General features: G+C 43.4%; 1 long non-coding RNA gene across 1 annotated transcript in view; it reads left to right on the top strand.

The window, feature by feature from the left end:
* The window catches only part of LOC143442010 (uncharacterized), a 51618-nt gene that overhangs the window by 15302 nt on the left and 13124 nt on the right, over nucleotides 1–23192 (top strand). The window contains exons 2-3 of the long non-coding RNA XR_013109870.1: nucleotides 8206–8340; nucleotides 9077–9190. This is a non-coding gene — a long non-coding RNA (uncharacterized LOC143442010). The remainder of the gene's footprint in view (nucleotides 1–8205; nucleotides 8341–9076; nucleotides 9191–23192) is intronic.

The raw sequence follows: 23192 nt of genomic DNA, 5'->3' as shown, positions 1-23192 counted from the left end.
GCCTATAGGCAAGGCTGTGGAACATAGTATTGATTAATGATTGATATGGGAGGGTCCAGCTCACTGAGGATGATACCACCCCCGGGCAGGTGGTCCTGGGCTATATGAAAAAAAAAAAAAAAAAAAAAAAAAAAGCTGAGCAAACCTATGGTCTCTGTGTCAGTTCCTGTCTCCACGATCCCGTCCTGAGTTACTGCATTGACGTTCCTCAGTTATTGACTGTGACCTGGAAGTTGTAAGATGAAAGAAACTCTTTCCTTTTCCAAGTAGGTCTTGGTCAGTGTTTATCACAACAGCAGAAAACTAATTAGGGCAAAGCACTACCAGTTGGGGACCAAGCACTCAACACAGGAGCCTTTGGGAATAGTTAATATTGAAACCATAGCATCAGAGCTGTACTTGGAGCCGTATCTGGGGATAGAGCACAGGCGGCTGAACTAGGATGATGTTTGGATCTCTCCATGGTCTCTGGTCTCTGTAACGTAGAAGGAGGTTTGTCCTGAGAAGTGGTACATACTTCCTTTGGCCTGGCTCCTTTGAGCTTGGGATGGACTCCAGAATAGGCTCTGACCTTGGGGTAGAAATGTGCTGAGCCTGGATACATCTTGTGGCCTGATTAATTTTATCCTGGCTCTGAGGGAAGGGAAGAGATTCTTTCTTGATTTGAAGACCATGTATCCTTTTCCAGCTATCAGCCAGCCGGCATTGCGGAATAATGGGTTTTGAGTTTAAGGTATTCACATGCTGCTGGCTACACTGTCCCTTTGGATGTCCTATAGTGAGAGGTGCTGATTCTGGCTGGTCATAGACTCATTTGCAGGAGTGACATGGTTCTCTTTGGTTCTGGCAAGCTGTGATCAAGGTCACCAAATGAACTTTTCTCAATGGCTGTTTTGTATGAGGGCCACAGGATAGCCTATGACTCTGACAATAGCTGCAGCCAGGGTCTTGTTTCTGAGAAGCCTATGGAACATACTAACAGGCTCAAGTCACCTTTTAATTCCTCAGTACTGAAGTCTGGAGCTGAGCTTTTAGGCAAATGAATATAAACCACCATAGAAGCTCTTCACAACATCGGCAGTATTATTCACCCCACAATTGTTGAAAATTAAAATTGTCCATAGCTTGTGCATACTTTCTCCCTTCATTGCAATTTAAGAACTAACACCGTTTAGCTCATCAAAAACTATACTAGTGAGGAAAATGGCTTTTCATTTTAATCCCCCTACACACACACACACACACATACACACACACACACACACACACACACACATAAACACACATTTTGCCTTAATGTGTTTCTTAGAAGAAAGTAATTTACAATGCAGAAAAAAAAAACAATTATCTGCCTTGTTTTTACATGGTGGATCACGCTAGTATGCCCCACACCAGTGCCTGTGGGAAGATGGTGGAAGGAGAATTCTATTCTGGGCTAGTTACTCGCAGCAGCCAACTTAAGCTGTAAGTGTGTAAGCTTCTCACACTTACAGCAGGTTGACAAGAGCCTGGCAGGAGGTTCCCAATGACTTTTGGTCATTTTAGAGTTGTGTCTTAGGCTTCTCCATGGAGACTTAAACTTCTCCCTTTTAACTGAGAGCTTACGTTCGCACCCATAAACCTTACTTGGAACCTGAAGCCTGAAACTCATCATTTACAAGTTACTTCACCCCGGGTTAACCTATTAGCCCCACATCTGCACCATGCTTTCCTGTATGCTCCGTAGTTAGAGAGCATTGACCTGGAGATTTGTGGGAGTCCTTCTGCCCAAGAGCAGCCCGGAGCTGGACTAGTTAAACTGAGACTAAATACCTGGTTTCCTTCTCTCTTGGGTAGGCAGATCCTGGGCCTGTTTTGCACAGTGCCTCAGAGCTGCCCATGGGCTGAGACCGTATTTGTCCCAACAACAATGGCTCAGGACCACATTCTATGTTGTTCTTTTCCTATGTCGTTTCCCATTACCTAGAAAATCTTCGGACCAGGTGCTGGGGCACACACCTGTAATCCCAGTGCTTGGGAGGCAGTGGCATGATTGCTTATTCTCAGTTAGCCTGGACTACAGAACTAGATCCTGTCTCAAAAAACCAAAGAACCTACAACAACCAGAAGAGGGAGAGGAAGGCAGAGGCAGAAAGACAGACACTGACAGAGATACAGACAGATAGAGACAGAGAGAGATGAGAGAGAAACAGAGACAGAGAGACAGACACCCATGAAGGCTGCCATAACCAGCCCTTCTTCCCTTCAGCTGCCTCTGCCAGCTATTTTGGTCATGGCTTCTCAAAAGTTCTGAAATACAGTTCTCTCTAGGTGGGTTCCAACTTATGTTTGGCTATGGGTTTCAAAGAAAGAAGAATCATTCAGAAATGACCCAATCACTGATTTGGGTTTTTGACAATCAAAAATGGATTTCTTCAGACCAGAAATGGATTTTTTTTTTCATTTCCCCCCTCTCTCTACCTCTGTGAAGGTTGTCACTCCCAAATCTGCTTGCATCAGGGCTGGATGATGTTTGGAATCCAGAGTAGTTCTCTGAAGACAGATGGCATTGATTTCACATTTGTTCCACTGTGCCTGCCTCTCACAATGGATTAGCATCAGCTCTTGACATTCGACTCTAGAAAACATCAGAAACAATTTGATCTGTCACTTAAAAAAAAAAAAAAAAAAATTGTGCTGGACCTAATAGTCCAGGCATGTAATCCCAGCTACTTTGGATGCTGAAGCAGGAGGATTATAAGTTTAAGGCCTGGCTGGACTACAGAGTGAGTTTAAGATCAGTCTGGGTAATGCAGCGAGAACCTGTGTCCAAATAATAGGCAAAAGAGAGTGGTGGGTGTATTGCCTGAAACACACAGCCCTGAATTCTATCCTAGATGCATCCTCTGCATGAGAAGTTAGGGGAAGTGGACCTTCATGGACTTCAGAGGGCCCATCTCTGCTCCTTTCTGCACATGATCTTCTCTCCTGTCCCTAGTGTTTCTGACAGTTGTGTTAGTACCTTCGGGACAAGGGGGAGATAATTAGTGGCTGTCATGTTTTGGTGCGATGTGAAAACAGTGCTGTCTGGGGGTTCACAGGGACATTGCTACAGGTCCCTATAACCTTGAGTAAGTCACTGCTCCTCTTTGAGCCTCAGTTTCTCCATTGGTAAAACAGGAGAGCTGTCTTCACTGTTTCTTATGTTCCACAAGAAGGTGGAAGAGTATCTGGTACTCATGTGGACATGAACCAAGCTTTTCTATAGGAAGTGATAGGCATTAAATCTCCTGTATGCACACATGCCGTCTACTCCTGAGCCACACCCCCAGCCTTACGGACCCTACTTGACTCTGTTTTTATTTTCTCCAGTCTTGGAAATAGATCCCTGGGCAAATGCTCTGCTTCTGAGCTACACCTCTGGCTCAGAGTCTCACTTTAGTTCCCAGGCCAGCCTTGAATTCACTATAGTCAAGGCTGGCCTAGAAGTTGCCCTGCCCCTGCTGTAGTTTTCCTGTTATCTTACCAGGCCCAGCTCCCGTAACTTCTCTGAAGTCAGCCAGAATTCTTATTCAGCCAGAAGAAGTTGCTTGGAACCATGTGACCTTGAGGACCTGAATAGTCAAAGTTACAGAAATCAAGGTGTTCTAAGGTTAGTGGAAGGTCCTTTAAGACATCCTGGTCAGGTACACACAGACTCAGAGTTGATGGCAGGGTAGGAAGAAATTTATTTCCAAAACACCCCCACACTCCACAGGGCCTGAGTTGTCATACCCAAATCTATCCATAGTAATAGGGTCAGGGTTCCCATAGAGTGGTTCATGCCACTAAACTGCACAAGGACAACTGGGAATGCCCACTGCAGAGAACAACTGGAGGCCAGGCTGAATACAGTCACTGAGAAGAGGGGTGTTTCTTCTTCTGGGCTCCTCATCTGGGTGGCCTCATGCTGTTCCTTCTGTCAGTTCTGCTCAGGGAAATCTGCAAATGCCATGCCAGGCAGACGTTGGAGGAAATGAGAGCAGACAGCAGATACTTAGTCCTGCCTAGAAGGTCATGCAGTTCTAGCTGACAGGCTTGCCTTAGATGCAGGATGCTGCTGACTGTACAGCCCCTACTATAATGGCATCTCCTTTCACTCAACAAAAGACTGGTCTGGAATAGGAGCACCACCAAAGTAGAAATCACATCTGTCCTAGGCTCCCAGGGTCCCAGAGCCAAGACCCATGCAAGGCACACAAAAGTGGCTTCATCCATCATCTCAGGCACCTGCTTTTTGGTACACACCATTGTGCCTGTTGGAGCACATATAGCCCATCTCCCTGAACTTGCAGAGGATGCTGATAATGGACTAATAATTCCAACAGGGCTTTGCCAGCCTTGAAGCAACTCTTACCCCCTTAGTCACCCTTCTTCCTGGGGCCTTTGAGAATGTCTAGTGCCTTCCAGTCTGTCATGCATTTTCATCAAGGGTGCCTTTGGACTGAGCTCACAGTTCCACACAGAACCAGTTCTGTAAATTGATGCCTGAAACCAAACCCCTCCTGTTTTCCACTAAAACATGTCCTACTAGGAAATGAGGGGCAAGCCTAAGTCTTCTCTTCTGAAGTTTCAGAAACTGCCTTGGTCTCCAAGGCAGAGATAGCTTCTCCAAAAGATAAAGCTAGAGATGGGTACATGGGACCTGGTTCTTACTGTCACAGAACTACCCTACATTCCAGCTTATCAACCTCCTCTGCGTGCTAACTTTGTATCCACCTGTCAGAAGAGGGATATGAACTTAGACACACACACACACACACAAAAGGAAAATCTCTAGGATGAAAGTGTCCCAAAGCCCCAACTGGAAGGCCATGGAGGCTGCTTTGGCTGGGATGGTGTAATGGGTTGAGAAGTAAGATCAAGCAATGGGGCCTGGCTCAGTGACCAAAAGGCTAAGGATTCTACCGCTGGAGAGCTTTCCATGTGTCATTCCTCTGAGCTTAATTCCTCTGTAATCTTTGCTATGTGGATGCCATCTTTTTTTTTTCATAAAATATTAATCAAGTAAGTCAGTTGCACAGGTAGAGAGTTCCTTTCACCAGCATTTGTCAAAAAAAAAAAAAAAATTCTTAGCTATGAAAGCCATCAGTCAAATGAAGTCATCCTTCTGCACCTGAATCTCACTCAGGTAATAATGTGGTGGTTTGCATAAGAAAGGTCCCCCATAGGATCATGTACTTGAACACATAGTCTCCATTTGGTGATGCTGTTTGGAGAGGCTATGGAACATTAGGCATTTATGTAGGTGCTGAGAATACAAACTCTGGCTTCCACACATGCACAGCAAGCAGTGTGCTTCACACACTGGGACTTTCTTCAGCCCCAAGCACTCATTGTTCTGAAAAGGAGCTTTAGATTAATAAAAAGGGGTAAAAAGAAGTTGAAATCCATCATGTGCTCAGAGCCATTTGGCTTCAGCCCTTTTCTAGGGTGTAGTTTCAGTATACTGGGCAGTGATTGATCCTTGCTGAAGGGTCCTCACCAGGTTTTATTTACTAGGTAAGCAGGTCTCCTTGTGCTTTGTGTTCATCCAGATGTCCAGGATGCTTAGATTCTGTTCTAGAGGGCCCCCTTTAATTCTGTATTTTGTTATATTTAATGTTTACCTTTTTCTCCTCCCAAAGGTTTTTTTTCTTTTCAAACTTTTCTATCTTGATGGTCTACCTTATTATGAAATAGTTTTCTTTTTATGAATCAGGGGTACTACATTGCCTAAATTTTTTGTGATAAAGAATGCTGGTTTCTCAATTTTTCTATTTTCAAGAATACTTGAACCGTAGGTGTCTTTTCCTTTGAGCTGTTTTCCACAGGCTTTAACATGAAAAGCCTGTTATTTGTCCCTTCTTGACTCATCCCCTGACCTCTCTCTTTCCCTTTGCTTTTCCCTCCCCTCATTCTATTCGCCTTCCTCCCCCCTTTCTCATTCTCTTCCCTCTCCCTCCCAGCCTTCCCCTTTCCTCTACTCTGAACTTTATATTCTCCTTTCCTCTCCCATATTTCATCTCTTCTCTTCCTCCTCTCTCCTTCATTACCTCCATCCTCCATCCTCCCTTCACCACATGCCCCCACTGCACCCCACCTCTATATTCTCTCAGTTTCTTTTTCTGTTCTCTATACTTCCGAGGGACAGTAGCCATCAGATTGTCTTAAAAACACACAGGACTTTGGTGTTTCTCATATTCCCTGAGTCCATTCACAGTCTAAGACTGTCAGCCAGTTGTATTGCTCAAATGTGGAAGTGGGTAGTTCCAATCATTGCTTTCCATTTTCAGTGTCCTTAATGGCTCAGTGATCCCCTGAACTGAAGCATGCTGAGGAAGAGTCTGCATCCAGGAAGGTCATGAGTCCTCCCTGCTTTCTTCTAGGAGTGTGTGGAGTGACTTTCCTGCAGGCTGGAGGTCACAAGTATAGGGCAGAGGGATGGGCAGCCAGGAAAAAAAAAAAAAAAAAGGAAGGAGGAACGGATTCTTTAGAGAAAATGAGTTTCTGTTGTTGTGGCTGTCACAGAGACAGAGGGAGGACTAAGGTAAGGGGCAGAGAATATAAAGAGACAAGAGACAAGAAGTCAAGATGGGGCCAAGGACGGAGGGGACACTGTAAGGTGCTGGCCAAGGACACTCTGGGAAACAAGGGTGCAGAATGATGAGGCTGTTTTTCCATGGAAACTTTGGAACATTCTTTCCCTATGGGGTCTCTTGGCCAGACCCTATGCTGCAGACTGCTGCCCAGTGCTAAGCAGAATGTTTGCTGTAACCCCTTTCCTGGGGCATTGCCTGAAGCTAATTACATCTCCTATTTCTCACAGCCCACCTCTGGCTGGAGACAGGATCAAAAGTCAAGGAAAGTTTAGGGAACACAGGAAGAGAAAAGAGTTACTTATTCTGCCTGCCTGATGGCCTAGAACTTCCAGCCTGCCCTTGTGGCATAGGCCTGTAATCACATGTGGAAGCTGAGTCGAGAGGACCACAAGGTCAAGCCCAGCTTAGCCAGACCTTGTCTCAAAAATGAGGGGCTGGGGGCAGACAAAGGAAGCGGGGACCAAGCTTAGTGGTGGTGCCTTTGTATAGCTTTTACTGGGCCCTATGTTCAAGCCCCAGGACAGAAAACACAAAGTACCTAAGAACTTCAACACAACTAAAAAAAAAAAAAAAAAAAAAAAAAAAAAAAAAAAAAAAAAACCACTGTGGAGATTAAAAAAAAAAATCTTTCTGAGGACCACTTCAAGAAATGTTAAAATATCAACAAACCATGTTTAAAGTCAAAACACATGATGACTTTTTGAGTTTGACCTTGTACCATTTTTGCCTATAAACTTGTCTTTTCTGAGAGGCTAATAGACAAAATGAGGAACCAAGAGTATAGTGAAAACATGCCTTGACCTCCTACTGACCTACAGATAGTAAGAATTCCTGTGACCCTTGGGTATTTTTACTATTTTTTTTTTATTTACATGCATGTGACTGTAATGCTATATAGCAGGTACACACAGAGGTCAGAAGAGGGCATAAGATCCCCCATCTCCACCCCACAACCCAGACTAGAGTTACAGGAGTTGTAAACCAGCTGACGTGAGTGCTGGGAACAGCACTTTGTTCCTCTGGAAGAGCTGTAAGTACTCTTAACCACTGAGCCATCTCTCCAGCCCTGACCTGCTTCTTACTTATCTTGTCAGCTCATAAACCTGTACAATGTACCTCTCATTCACTAAAGAAAAGTTTCTTAGATAAAAGTACATCAAAATATTTTATGTAATCTTTTATATCCTTTGAAACAGAAGTTCCAAAAGCGACCCAAAGGCTTACAATTCTATAAAGATACTGGCACTTAACTGAAATTCTCTCTTGAAGCTTGTTGCTACCCTTCAATACATACAACCATTCTTTTGTCAACCCTTGTAGGCCTCATGCCCACTTTCTTTTCTGAAGTATTTGGCCCTGTATATAGGATCTCATGCATGCTATCAAGTGTCCTGCTGCTGAGTTGTGTGTCAAGACATACATGCACACATACATGCACATGCACAATTTTTTAAAGTGTTGACTTAGAGTCTTACTCAGTTGCCTCAGCTGGGTTTGAATTTGAGGTCCTCCTGCCTCACTATCCTCCTGAATATATGGTGTCATAGGCCTGGGCTACCAGGACCAGCCCAACCTTTTCTCAATAAATTCCAACTTTGCTTCATAGTGATTCACCCTGAAATTCTCTGTGTGCCTTAAGAGCCAGGATATTCCTGAATGAGTTCTCAGGAGAGCATCTCCAGGCTGCCAATGAAGACTGGCCACATTCCTGAGAACTGACTTTCTGCAAAGCTTCCCAAAGGTAAGTGTGCAAGGTGAGAAAGGTTGGTGCCTCATCTTAGCCCATGCAGAAAGGATGCTCACAAAGATTTGCAAGGAGGAGCACTGGACACACCCAGACAACAGAGTGGGACTTCTTCAGGCTAGTCTTATGTGAGAGAGACCACAGACTTCTGCTCCCCCATCCCATCCTCCACCCCCCCCCCCCCCCAACTCACCACAACAACCCCATCAATCAGTCAATTATTTCTTTCTAAAGTCTCCCAGTAAGAGGCAAACCTGAGACCTCCAGGGAGCAAGGCTGGATGGGAAATAGGTGATTGAATCTCAGGCCTGGCTGCTGACTGCTTCCTTTCTCCAGACCTCAGGCTACAGTCCCATTGGATCAGTTTGACTGATCTGAGACTGAGAGAGAGCCTCAAAATGCACACTTTGTTTGTTAGCAGTTTGGTTGACTGCTGAGGCACAGGGTGAGCCGGGGATTAGGACTCTCTAGTAGGGATATCTTTTTGAGCAGGTTTTCTTTAAAAAACTACCTCTGCTTCTGAGGATGCCACACTTCCTATGGCTTGTCACAGCACCCTCCTTTGCTTAGGAAGCAAACACTTTCTTCAAAGCTAAGCTTTCTCCTAGGCCTATGGGATTAACACAAGATTCAGATTAATGGGGTCTAAATTAATGTGATTTATAGTCATGGCTTTCATGAGCTGTGCTCTACTTATTCGGCTACATTTATTTTATTTTATTTTATTTTTCAGGGCCCAAATTTAGGACACTTGACGGAAGAAAAGATGCCTTCTCGGTTGTGCCTGTAAACATAAGGAACACCTTACAAAGTTCTGGAAAGAGCAGAGAGTAGCTTTCAGCCAGAGGTAGGGAATTGTTGCAACATTGATTTTGGGTGGCAAATATTATACATTTCAGTCTTTTCAGTTGATGAGCCTTAGAAATCCCCCCAAAACTGAGTGTCCCTCAAGTTTTGAAAGAATAAGACAACAGGCCGTCTGCTTGTTTCTGGTGTGACTGGCTCACAGAGTTTTCCACCATGTTTGTGTGACCAGCAAGATTTCTGGACAAGCAGGAGTAGCCGATGGATCCCAAAGCCACTGTATCTCTTCTAGAGGGTTTGTCCACATTATGATGAAATGTGAGAACAAGCCCACGGAAAAATTAAGGACCTTCACATTTGGCCTTAACTATTTCTGGGCTAATCTGGCATCAGAAAGAGGTCTCTGCATTCTCCGCTCTACAGGAGGGCCCGAACCTCCCCTCACCCACTCTTCAGGAAACAGTGTTTTTCACAGTGCCATTTAGTTCTAAACGATTATGTAATTACATTTGTGAATGTAATCCTGCAGGGCATTATTCTAATTATAGCCCACAATCCCTTTCAGCCACATTCAGAGAAATAATTTGTGCAATGAAATGGGGCTCCTCCAGCTGCTGCAATGTCTAAAACCTGGGCACATAGACAGCTCTCCCTCTTGGATTCCTAAGCCTTGATTCTTTCTTAGGAAGGGATCCAAAAGTCAAATCCCCAGAGCCACTCCTCAGGGACAGTTCTCAAACACTACAGAGTCCTTTGCTCCTAAAACCTTTATTAAACAACAAATTGCTCATTCTGCACCCGGTAACAAAAGTTGTAAGCGGATTTTGTAGTGTGTAAGTTACACCTCAATAAAACTGTTTAAAAACAAAATAGTTACTAAGCTAATTATCATCAAAGAGAGAAATGGAGGTGTCTTACAGGTAGGCCGCCATTACTGTGGGCCAAGAGAGTGGGGCCCCTTCAGGGGGTCTTGAAGTTGATGGTGAATGAATCTGAGACCTAGTTAGCAGGTATGTCCAATTCAAAAGGTGCTGGGATTTTATATGGTGAATTAAACTGTTTCTTTTGCTTTCTCGATATATTTCCTCTTCCTTCCCTTCCTTTTCCCCTCCTTCCCTCTCCATCTTTTCTCCCTGTCTTCCTTTTCCTCCTCTCCTACTTCCTTACCATCTATTATTATCTTGGACTTACTTCCTGAAGTCTGTGGGTCTTTCTAGTCTTCTCCCAGCAGTAGTTCTTGGAGATGATTATTTGGTAGACAGCATAAAAGACCTAACACTATCAGGCTTCCTGGGCTACCCTGTGAACCTCATTTTCTGGCGTCTGAACATTCAGAGTATATGAACTCCTCTAAAATTATGAAAGGTGAATCTCATCTTCAGTGATGCAGCCCACAGTCAGGGTGTGAGAGAGAAGTTTGTCAAGAGTGCCTAAGGACAAGAACATCAAGTCTCTGCTCTGCTCTAGGCTGGGGCATACAGGAACCTCTGAGCCTTTTACCAGCTGAAGTCTCATTACACTGTCTCCAAAGTCCCTGATCTGAGATTTCTGATTCAGATTATCCTGCCTTCATCACCATCTTCCGTTTATTGGTGCTTTTGTAAAATAAAATTAATATTTAATTATTAATTATGTATTAGGTTTCTCAGAGAAGCAAAACAAATAGAATAAAATATGGGCTTATGAAAGAGGAATTGGCTGAAGTGATCCTGGATGTTAAGTCCCCAGCAGACTGTCTGAAAGTGTGACACCCTGTCGGGTAGGTTGCATGGTTCAGTCTGAGGTGTCTTCACAACTCAGGAAGCCAGGAGTGTAACTCCTATTCTGATGCTGCACATTGGGAATCCCAAGGGGGTGTGATTTAAAAAGTCCAAAGACTGGAAAGCTTGCAGTTCTGAAGTTCAGTGTCAGGTAAACAATGTGTTCCTGCTTTAGGAGAGACCCCAGTTCACTCTCCTCTGTTTTCACTTCAGGCTCTCCACAATTGAAGGGTGCCTGCTCACATGGAAGTCCTATTTCCTCATGGTGACTTGGCCTCTCAGACAGGGCTCCCAAACAGTCACTCCCAATTGTGCTCCCTGGCTTTTATGAATATAGTCGGGGCGGCACATAAAGTCAGGAGTCACTATTGTGAATTCATCTTTGTGTTATAATTGCTTCACCTTCTCAGATAACTGATTTGACTCATAACAAGCCATGGATGTTAGCTTTTGAATCTGATAGCAAAGCTGGAGAGGGATTGGGGAGGAGATATACGCATATATAATATATGTTACATATATTTGTATATATTATGGTCTTTCTGAATGTCTTGGTTTCCTGTTGCTGGGTCACTCTCTGAAAGATGGTCAGGCATATTCAGAAGCCATCTGCTTTTCACACTGATGATGGGCTGCATCTATTTAATGCTTTACATAGAAAGCACATTTACTCATTTTTCTGTGGGAGTGTGGCCACTGGTAGGTTCCATGCTCTAGTGAACGGTCCCACCCCTGTGAGCATACGGATAACACTGACCGGATTCAGTGGATTATGAAAGACAAAAGAAGGAATGAAAGACATGAGAATGATTGGCCAGAGATGACGACACAAGCCCTCAATCCCAGCATCCTGGAGGTTGAACTCTGGTCCACATAGCAAGTTTTAAGATCGCCAGAACTATTTACTAAGATTCTATCTGAAAAAAAAAAAAAGACATTTTTTTGACTAAGAAAATTTCCTAAAATGTGCACTTTAGTAAAGTTCTAAAAGTTAATAGGTTGTAACACTTTGTGAAGAAAGCTCTAAGCAAGTTATGTTCTGTTATGTTCTGCTATGCTGTCCAATGCTATGTTATGTACTTTTTCCTTGTAAATGAAGTGAGATCCTGAAAGTTTCTCCTGAAAGATTAAGACATGGGCCCAGTGTAGTGACAACACTCACAAAGCTTAAGCTGAATGAGTTCGAATCCCAGGTCAACCCAAGTTACATAATGAGTAGGAGGCCAACCTGAGCTACTTAGAGAGACCCTATCTCAAGGAACAGAAACAAACAACAAATCTCCTAAAGAGACAACAATAAGACAAAAGGCTTTTTTCTATCTCCCATTTTCCTACCATTCATCTGCTTTTCAGGAGTACTGAGTTATTTCATTTCATTCTGACCTCATAATGACATACACTAAGGTTATTGTTTTCCCCCATATCTGCCTTTGAAGGGATAAAGCCATGCATTGAATACAGATTTCACACAGTCACTCCTATTTCAGGCCTTATGAGAGTCTTGCTAGCATCTCTCAGCTGAGCCTTTCTGTAGCCAGATTTGAGGGCCTTGGTGGGGCGTCAGTTCTGATGTGAGGCTTCGACTAGGTGATCTCTCATCTCAGTCTTGCCAACTATGAAATGATTCTGAGTATATCTTCTCTCCCTCCTCAAGATCAAGTATAATGGTGGCTGAAAAGGGTTACTAGAAAGAATTATGACAACATCAAGGGACTGAGCAATGACAGAGAAAGCACCTTTGGACTTCATGGGACTGGCTAGATATCTTTCTGCATCACGTGTGTATTCTTTTTGACCTGTAGAGACTCCAGTTATCTCTGCCTGGCTCTGTCCAAGGCCACCTCTGTTAGCTGTGAGAATTCTGTCAGCAATTCAAAGCAGTAGACAGCATTTCCAAGGATGTGTGTGTAGTGAGAGATGGACCTGGACTTCTGACCTCCAGAGAGTCCCTTTACCTCTGCCACTCTCTGGTTCTTCACCTGGGAACTGGGTCATCTTTTAGAGGGAATATAGATGTGGGTTATGAGTAATGGATAACAGGGTATGGTGGCATGGTAACTGGTTCCTGTATACAGGACTCTGCTGGGATGTCAGGGGACCGTTTTTTATCAGTTCCCAAGCAGTGAGTGTTAGCTTACAGGTAATTCTACTAGGCTCCTCCCAGGGACCTAGCTAGGGCTTACTTAGGTCCTCATCTGCCTCCAACACCTGCCACAGCCAGATGAAGTCCCTCTCCCTCTCCCCTCTCCCTCTCCCTCTCCCTCTCCCTCTCCCCCTCCCCCTCCCCCCTCCCCCTCCCCCTCCCCCTCCCCCTCCCCCCTCCCCCTCCCCCTCCCCCTCTGGCTCTCCCGCTGTCTCGATCTCTTCCTCTCTCCCCTTCTTTCTGTCTTTCTTTCTGTCCTTCTCTGCCCCTCTTTCTCAGCCCTCATGGCTCTGCTCCTGTCTATCTGTCTCTACCCCTTCTCCAGGCCTTCATTCCCTTTCCTTCTTCCAAATAAACCTCCTTTATACCAGGTCTGTTAAATGGTATGATTTCTCAGGGAGACACCTTGGTATGGAGCCAGGTACACCCTCCCACCCTCCACCCCACACCCCAACTCCCCCACTTTCCACCACCACTACATTATATTTCATGACAATGAGTCGCCTCACCAGGGGATAGGAACCCGGCCCCCCACCCCACCCCCAGACTATCTTTCCCAGGAGTTTGTGATGCTCAGTGATCTTGTCCTAGGGGACACTGTGGAGAAGCAATGGGCTACTGAGAATGATTTTAGTGTGTTTTAAAACTAGTTTTTTCTTTTTGAGGCATTTCTAAAAATCTTCCCTGATGCCAAGCTCTCCACTCTTTTTCACAGTCACCTGCAGCCCTTGGTTTATCGCGGCCTTTGTTCAGGTCCTTCCCAGGGCAGTAAATCCAGCTTCAGGAGTTCAGTCTGTGAAACACCCTGATAGTTAATCTTTCCCCTACTCTCATCTGGGAAGTCCTCCCAGACCTCCCTAGCACTAGAAATAAATTAGGCTATCTCCCACTCATATGGAGGCAACTGTTATTTTCCTTGGGATTGTCTCTGGCAAAATGGGGCTGAGAATAGTGGAGAGTTGAGCCCTGTAGTGAAGACCTGGATGTTTTCAGCATAGCCTTTCAATCCTTACCTGAAGAATTCCCAGATTGCTGACTCTGGTCTCCCTATGAGCACTTTTAAAATTACCCAACCAGAATCCACCTGCTTAGAATCACTAGTGAGGAATTGGGTATGTGACTCAGTGGACCATTGAGGAGAGGGGGATGTGGCACAGATGACTCTGGTACAGCACCTACCTAACATGGGTAATGTTCCACTGCAAACCCCAACAAAAGCACTGTTGAGACGTGAACTCAGTCTTGCTAGGACCCATTGAGACAGCATGCTGAATGCTCCACAGAAATGTTCTTCCAAAGGTCGTGGGAGGAGGCTTTGTCCATAGAGAAGCTTTGTCACCTCTTTCCTGCTTCTAGGTACTTTCCCCTGACCCTGCACACTGCATTCTAGCGCATGCACACTGTGCTCTAGCTCCTACTTTAGAAGCTGCATTTTCTGTCCTTACAAGAAAGGCCTAGACTTTAATGGTGAGCCTGGGCAGCCCCTTGCAGTGAGCTGCTGTCTGCTTACAACTGTCCTATTGTAAGAATATAACTTTAGGATCCAAAAGTCTCTTCTCACAGATCTCAACAGGCACCCTACTGAGATTGTCAGTTTCCCAGCTGACAGGCTCTTAGCCTCTAAGATCTCTCACCTGAGAGTTGACTTTACATCATAGGGGTGGTTATGGTCATGGATTCTGTTCCCCACCTGCTTTTCTGCCTCCTGTCTGGGAATCAGATCTCACAGCACAAGCCTGAAGCTAGGCTCTCTGGTTCCCTCAAAAGATATAAAAATAGACTCACCTGGGGCCTAAACTCTTCTCAGAGACCCCAGGATGCTGTTGCCTCTCTGTCTGTCTATGGCATTTACACATTTTATAATGAACTCCTTACTCCCTGGTAATCCTTCTCTGTGTCCCTCTTGAACTCCCCCTTCCTGAAAATTTTCATTCACCCTACAGTGGATGCTGAGCTACAGGGTAAGCCAGGAAGAACCCAAAGTACCTGACCTACTTCATGGTAGTCTCATGGAGCTACAAACCAATGGCTTTGGCTTTATTGCAAGTGTCTGCCATGCAGAAAGGATATGACAAATGAGTCACCCTGTTTTATTACTATAGCTGTGATTACTTGATTTCAGCACTCAGACACCCAGGTATCTCAGAGACCAAATGACATCCCCGAGGCTAAGTGCCATCTGCAAGCATATTTACTCTTATCCAGGGAGTATTTAAACCTTAAACAGTTGCAACTAAGAAAGGATTTAGACACTTGTATTTTAAAACCCAAGGAATTGCAGCTTTTTTTTGAAACTGTCCAATGGGATGGGGGATGAAATTGATCAGTACAGGGGCTAGGCTAAGGTATGAGATTGGTCAATCTAGAGGTGCTTGCCACAAAGTTGGATGCTGGTCAGAAACTTTCCACCTTCCTTTTGAGAGCACCTCAGTTTTGTTTGTGTTCAGAGATTCACAGTTTCCTGGAGCCTTTTCTCACTTGCTGGAATAGCTGCCTGGGGCTGCCTCCTGCCTGGATCTTAAGAGGGCCCCTGCTGTTCGGAAGCCTCTGTGCTTTTCCTGATGCTATAAGAGATGACTAGTGCAGAGCTGGCTAATCTGGAAACAGAGTTAAGAGCAATCAGGAGGACTGATGGAAGAAAACACAGGCCCTTTCTCTGCTGGCTCATTTTGGTCTTTCAAAGGTCCTTAAACTTGTGTTTACTCTTAAGTGCCCCACAGTTAAACCCTGAAAGTGGGAGGTGGGAGGATGGGACCACATAAAAAATCCTGCAGCTTTTCTTTCAAGGACCACCTTCCAATCTTTTGAGTGGGATTGCAGGAACCTCTCAAGAGTCAGGGTGCTCAACATTTGGTTTCCAGAGAGGCTCTGCCAGGGCTCAGCATTTGGGGTAGCTTCATTCTCGCTGTGTGTTTGATATTTCAGATAATGTACTCCATTCACAAATTCATTCTACAGCCTGCCTGAGGTGGTCTGTCAGTGACTCTTCTGCATGAAAAGCTGGATGTCTGGTTCCGAGCTACTCAACTCTGAGGCCCTAGCATATCCACAAGACTTAAGACTTCCAGGCTTTCCTAGAACAGCAGTAATCAGTGTTAAATTTCCCTTTCTTTGGCTGTAGTGGGAATGGAACTGGGACCTTGCACTGCCTAGACAAGCACAATCGCTCTACACACACACACACACACACACACACACACACACACACACACACACACACACCCTGCATTGCTGGAATCTAGACAAGCCCTCTGCACCACATCCCAGCCTGTCAACCAGTAGAGTCTAGCAAATGCTGTATCACTGAGCCATACCCTCAGCCCTGGTTGCTGCAAAACTCAAGACTCCCATCTTAAAGGAAACAAAAGAGCTTAATCTAGAGCATTTCTGGGTAACAATGAAGGGACATAGATTTAGATCACACAGAATTCCATGTTTAGTTTGGAAGAAGTCTCATGAAGTTTTATAGTATTGCAAAGCAAAGAAAATTTTAAATCAAGGAGGTAAGTTTAAAATACATTGTTTGGCACAGCTGAGAGAAACACACACACACACACAGAGAGAGAGAGAGAGAGAGAGAGAGAGAGAGAGAGAGAGAGAGAGAGAGAGAGAGAGATTGGGGAAACTTTTCTATAGCCCAGTGTGCTTATAGAATATTAGTGAAAGCTAGTGGTCTGCTTAATGAATAGATTCTAGAAGGCATTTTATCTATTACTCACAGGATGTTAGTTCAGACATAGAGGTGGGCAAGGAATAGAGTTCTAGGGAGGCTAGAGCTAGCCCAAGATAAGGTAACTAGTATTTTAGATCTGCAACATTCCAGTCTCTCTGTACTACAGCCAGTCTTTGCAGACACACATTCTTTTCAGAAGTTGTCCTTTATACCTCTCACTGGTGGAGTCTAGGAAAGTGCCTTATCACTGAGCCACACTCCCAGTCCCTCATAGTGGGTTAAGTAGGCTGTGCAGTGTGCTCCAGGTTTCCAGCTTTTGTGAGCCATCACCCATGCTGGAGTGGGCTTTTGGTGATTTATTGGTCCTTTAATATGTTCTAATTCTGTTGGTAACCCCAATAAAACTCACTGGTTTTACCAAGTTGGACTTTGGTGGTATCTGTACTTTGGTCTGTCTAGGATGATAGATGGTTCTTCATATCTCACTAGGAATAGTCACACAATAGTTTTTCTGGCTTTTGAACTCGCATGGTTGTAATTTACAACCACGTTCAAGGTTTGAAAAATATGAACTAGTTCACCTGTTTTTCTTGCCTCTACACTTCCTTTTGTAAATAGAACTCTGGGTGATCTGGGGAGGTGCCTTGTTCAGGGTTGGAGGTGAGAAAGGAGTGCTTGAGGCTTTGTTTGAGATCTCCCTCAGAAAATGGAGTGGTCTCTCAACAGTGTCTTCACAGTGATTCTGACCTTTGTCAGTTGTGTTGACATTCTTGGCTCTCAGCCATCATGTGTCAGGGTGGTTCCATCATGGTGGCTCCCCTCTCCTCCTATGCCTTCCTCCTGCTTCAATTGGACTCTGCTCTTAATTTGGGCACTTTAGGGGATAACTTTCCTCATCTCCATGGGCACCTAGGGGGCCTTCTCATGGGAAAATAAATCATTAGTTAGCATACTGCTGGCTTTTATCTGTGGCTGCAGCCCTGGCCTCCAGGGAGGTGGCAGAGGGACTGAGGCTCTTAAAGACTTCTCCTCCCAGGGCCTGGGGAGGCAGCACTGACAGTGAAATTAAAATCCTCTCCCACCCTTATCAGCTTCACCAGAAATCCTGCCTTGGATGTGATGCTTACGCCCAGCCAGCTACGGTGTCCAGATAGCAGTGTGTTTTCCACAACCCAGACTTGTAAATCATGCTGGTTAGCACAGTGTTCAAAAAATAAGCATTGACCGCTTTTGTTCAGCTTGTGAGTGTCATACATGTTTACCCCGAATGATTTAGAAAATATTTGAAAAAAAATGTAGATCGAAGAAAGAACCCTCCATAGTGCCTCTCCGAGACAGATGTTGCAAACGTAAAGAACTTCTATTTAGACTTCATCTCCCTCCTTTCACCCATTCTTTCTTTAATTTTTTTTTTACAAAGTAATTCAAAAGGAAATAATACAGGTAAAATACAGCCCTAACCAATGTTTTATCAGCAGTTTATCTTTTTATCTCCTTTATCTCTTCTCTCCCCTCTCTTCTCTTTCTCCCTTTTCTTTTCTCCTTTTCCTTTAGGAAACTTGTTGTAGACCCTTCAAAGCCCTTCAAGTCACCCTCTGAAACAGTTTACATTTCTGTCCTTATCTGCTCTATATACTTTTGATCTTGATGTTTAATTTGGCTTTTCTATTATAGATTATATGTTTGTTGTTGTTGATGATGTAATATATACAAGAGGCAGAAAGGGTCGTGGACCCTGAAGAACCTCCACAATAGGGTTGGTCCTCAGCCTACCTTCTGCCCAGAAAAGTTTCTAGCTGGTGATCTCCTTGTCTTTATTTCTTAAGTAGCTGGGACTATAGATTTGAGATACAGGTTCTTTTTTTTTTTTTTTTTTTTTTTTTTTTTTTTTTTTTTTTTAAGTCTCTTTGGAGTTGTTACTTACTTTTAGGTCATTGTTTTTTTTTTTTTTATATTCTGTGTGTTGATGTGAATAGGTATAGCCTCCATAAACTTATGTGTTTGAATGCTTGGCCCATTAGGAGTAGTACTCTTAGGAGGTGTTGCTTTGCCGTAGTGGCCTTGTTGAAGAAAGAGTGTCACTGTAGAGGCAGGTTTTGATGTCATATATACTCAAGCTACATCCAGTGTAACACTCTTTCTGCTCCCCGTGAATCAAGATGTGGAAATCTTGGTTCCTCCAGCACCATGTCTGCCGGCACAATACCGAGCTTCCCAACATGATGATAATGGACTGAGCCTCTGAAAGTGTAAGCCAGTTTCAATTAAATGTTTTCTTTTATAAGAGTGGCCTTGGTCATGGTTTTGTTTCTCAGTAGTATAACCCTAAGATGGTCTGTCAGTATTTTGTTTTCGGTTTTAATGGCATGTAGAAACACTATACTAGTCTTAGTCTTGACTGCTCAAATATTGACTTTTTAAAAATGGCTTTTATCCTGGTTAATTTTGTTTTGGTCAACTTAGTAAAATGATAAGACCTAGAATCACCTGGGAAGAGAGAATTTCAACTGAAGAATTGCCCCCATAAGATTAACCTGCATCTGTGGGGGCATTTTTTGATTGATAATTGATTTAGGAGGGCTTGGCCCATTGTGAGGAACACCATCCTCAGGCAGGTAGGTAGGGGCTGTATGAGAAAGCTAGCTGAGCATGAGTCAGTGAACAAACTAGTAAGCAAAGTCCTTTCATGGTTTCTGATTCAGGTCCTACCTGAAGTTCCTTTCCTGACTCCCCTCAGTGACATACTGTGACCTGGAAGTGAAAGCTGAAATAAACCCCATCCTTCCCTAAGTTATTTTTGGCCATTGTGTTCAGCACAGCAATAGAAAATGAAACATGACAGTTGTTATATAATTCTTCTGCTTCTGCTACTGATATATGTATTTTGCTATTCTTTAGAAATAAGTGACTCTTGAAGGCATTAAATATTTTTCTGGGTAGTGGTGTTTGTTTTCTTTCTGTGTAAAATGTTTCACAGTAAGCTCTGCTGGTGTTTTTTTGTTAGATTTTTGTGTAACAGAAACAAAATACCCCCAAGAACAAATAAAAAAAAGGAGTAGGGGATTGTTTTAGTTCATTGTTGCCAAGGTTTCTGTACCTCACAGTAGTAAGGGAGTGGTGGTCAGAAGCCTTGGCAACCATGGCAGACAGGAAGCAGAGTGGAGTCCCAGAGGACAGGAAACCAATGACCTATTTCTTCCAATCAGGACCCATTTACAGTTCAATTGCCTCCTAGGAGACTTCGAATGCTGAGACCATCAATGGATTAAACTATTCATTAGGTCAGAATGCTTGTGATCAAATTATCTCTGGAGTCCACTTCTTTGTTGTTTTGGTTTTTTTGAGACAAAGTTTCTCTGTGTAACAGCCCTGTCTGTCCTGGAATACACTTTGTAGAGCAGGGTGGCCTCAAGCTCAGAGAGATCTGCCTGCCTCTGTCCCTTGAGCAGAGGGATTAAAGATGTATGTTCCCAGGCTTTGATGATTTGCTTTTGTTTTTTTCCTGGAATCAAGTTCTTGATAAATTTATTGACATAAAAGTAGAAGGATCCCAGGCTGGGCAGTTGTGTTGCACACCTTTAATCCCAGCACTTGGGAGGCAGAGGCAGGTGGACCTCTGTGAGTTCAAGGCCAACCTGGAATAGAGAGTGAATTCTAAGACAGCCAGGACTACAGAGAGAAGTCTTATCTCAAGAAAACAACAATAACAAAAACAAAAACACAGTGTATATGTGTATCTATGTCTATTAATCCCAGTCTAAATAAACCAACCTAAGTGTCTCTCAATCCAATTAAATTGGCCGTTAAGAATCACCACCTCGGGTGGCTATTCCTTGCATTCTGTTTGTGTCCTCAGCAGATGTATCTCCCAGCTTCTAGTACTTAAAGATCCACATATGAAACCTTCAGAGAACTTGGGCCTTGGAGCTAGTGCCAGGATAGAGAGCTAGAAGTGCCTGGGGTTGACACCCTTCCTACAGTATGAGTCAGTGACAAGCTAGGTGAGCCCAGCATCCCAGCTCTTGACAGACAATCCTGTTCTCACTGTTTGTGTTCTCTCCTGATAAAACACTTACAGTCTAATCTTTCTGACAGCATTTCTTCCTCTGAGACTGTTGAGCTTAGTTTTCTTGAGTAATATAACATTTATATTCATTGATTCACTTCTTTGTGTACATATGTATTTCAGACTGGATTTCCTCCAGTCCAGGTTGACCTTGAACTCACCAACATAGATGACCTTGAAGTTCTGGTCCTTCTGCCTCTACTGCCCCACTGGAGTTTTTTTCTGTTGTATTGTTAATAAATATAAGAGGAACTATAATCAGATTATTCTACCACTAGTCACCCACCTTGAGCCCCAACTATCACCTTTTTTGTCATTAATGTTTTAAATTTTATTTATCTATTCATTTATTTGTTTATTGTAGATTCTGAGGATAAAACCCAGGGCATCCTGGGCGAGCTCTACCACTGAGCCACATCTTCAGCTTGTTGTGTCTATTTGAGTAGTTTAATTTAGAAATGTTGTTGGAAGGTGTTATGTTTTCCTAGTTTGTCAGTCTGTAGTCTAGCTGCACTGGCATCTGCACATACTGTTTTGGAAGTCAGGAGCACTGGAACTTATCGGGCTTCTGTGGAATCTGCCTGCAAGACCATTTCTTTGTAAAGCTTCCTTATTCTGTGGGAAAGAATGCATGCCTCTCCTTGCCCACAGCACAATTCTCCTTATATCTGACAGATCAAGTCTGCTACCGTATCACACAAATTTCTCTATCATAAGTACTTTTTAAAAATGCAGTAACAATTTCAGGGGAAAAGGGGTAGACTTTTTCATACCGATCATAAATTTATCAGTTTTTTTCTTGGAATTCTGTCAGTTTTGTTTCACATAGTTTAGAGGCTTCATTTCAGTGAGGCACATAAAATTCCCAGCTCTTCCCTCTGCTCACAGAGTCTCTTTCATTTATAATCACCGAGTCTTTTATCTCTGTGAATGCTTTTTGCGCTAAGTTTGATAGGATCTGTTCCTGGAATTGCTGTCCTCTGCTTCTGTGTTCTGGCGTTTGCTTTTGGGACTGCTGTTATTGTTGTGCAGTCAGTATCCTGCAGCTCCATCAGCAGCTTTTCAGGATGGTTAGATTACCATGTGTATCTCGTCCTGAGCAACAAATCATTAGATGCAGAGAAATCCAATTGGTTGGATCCTGTCTTCTGATTTGTAACTTAAATGGGTTCAAATTTATTACAAAGATTAATAGAAGTTATTTTTGCTTACTTTTTTGTGTTATTCTGATGTTAGTTTTGAGTGTTTTTTTTTTTTTCTTCACTTCTCTGCTCTCTGTTCTGCTCTACATTTTTTATTCCCTCTGCCAAACTGGAAACTCTAGGCTTTATTTCTATTTTTAAATGATTATACTTTTAATTCGTAAGTATTTTGGAAACCTAAGCTGCAAGAGATTATAAGAAACAAAATTCCCCAAGTCTCAGTATTTTCACCAGCAGAGATGAATCACTTAATATTTTGACATTACTTCCCCCAAAACTTCTATTGTTTTTATAAAAATGAAATATATTTATTACAAACTTCAAATAAAGCAATGAAGAAATGTTAAAACGTTTTCTGGGGTGAAGCGATGGATCACTTGGTAATGAACTTACCTTGCAAGCATAATGACCCAGGTTTAATCTCTAAGACTCATTTAGATCCACTGAGCATTATAGCACAAACTGTTAATCCCAGCACTGGGAAGGTGAAGACAGAAAGTTCCCTGGGTCCCTGGCTAGCTAGTGTGGCCTATTTGCTGAGTTCCAGGCCAATGGGAGACCCTGTCACTTAGGACGTGAAATGGTGTTTGAACTTATCGTCTGGCCTCCACATGCACACACACATGCATCTGCATGCTCCACATACATATGAAGTACATGAAATTCCCTACTCTCATGTCTGCTCATATAGTCTCTTCTGTTTATAGTCACAGAGACCTCTATCTCTATACGTGTGTGTGTGTGTGTGTGTGTGTGTGTGTGTGTGTGTGAAGTTCTATAGTATCTGCTCCTAGAATTGCTATACACAATCTAGATTTTACTATGTAGTAACACGTGCAGTCTGTTGTCTTTCTGAGTCTGGCTTATTTGCCTTTCATGATAGTTTCCACAGTACACTCCAGCCATTTTCTTGGAAATAACAGAACTTTGTTCTTCCTCATGGCCAGTGATCCCTTCCTAGTTTTCTGTATTCAACGGGTATTTCAAAGTAGATACAAATCTAAAAATTGGAAGCTACCATCCACATATGAGAGAGAACATGTGGTGGTTTTCTTTCTGGGTTTGGATGTCCTGGCTCAGCATAACTTTACCCAGTTCCATTCATTTTCTTGAAGTTTTCATGATTTTATTTTTCATTGCAGTTGAGCTAAATCCCATAGTTGGCTAGTGTGTGCCTCTTTGCAGGTGAGTTGAGGTCAGT

Source organism: Arvicanthis niloticus, chromosome 1 (assembly GCF_011762505.2).
Source record: "Arvicanthis niloticus isolate mArvNil1 chromosome 1, mArvNil1.pat.X, whole genome shotgun sequence".
Taxonomy (NCBI): Eukaryota; Metazoa; Chordata; class Mammalia; order Rodentia; family Muridae; genus Arvicanthis; species Arvicanthis niloticus.
Note: the sequence above shows the minus strand (reverse complement) of the source record. Positions and strands in the feature narration are given on the sequence as shown.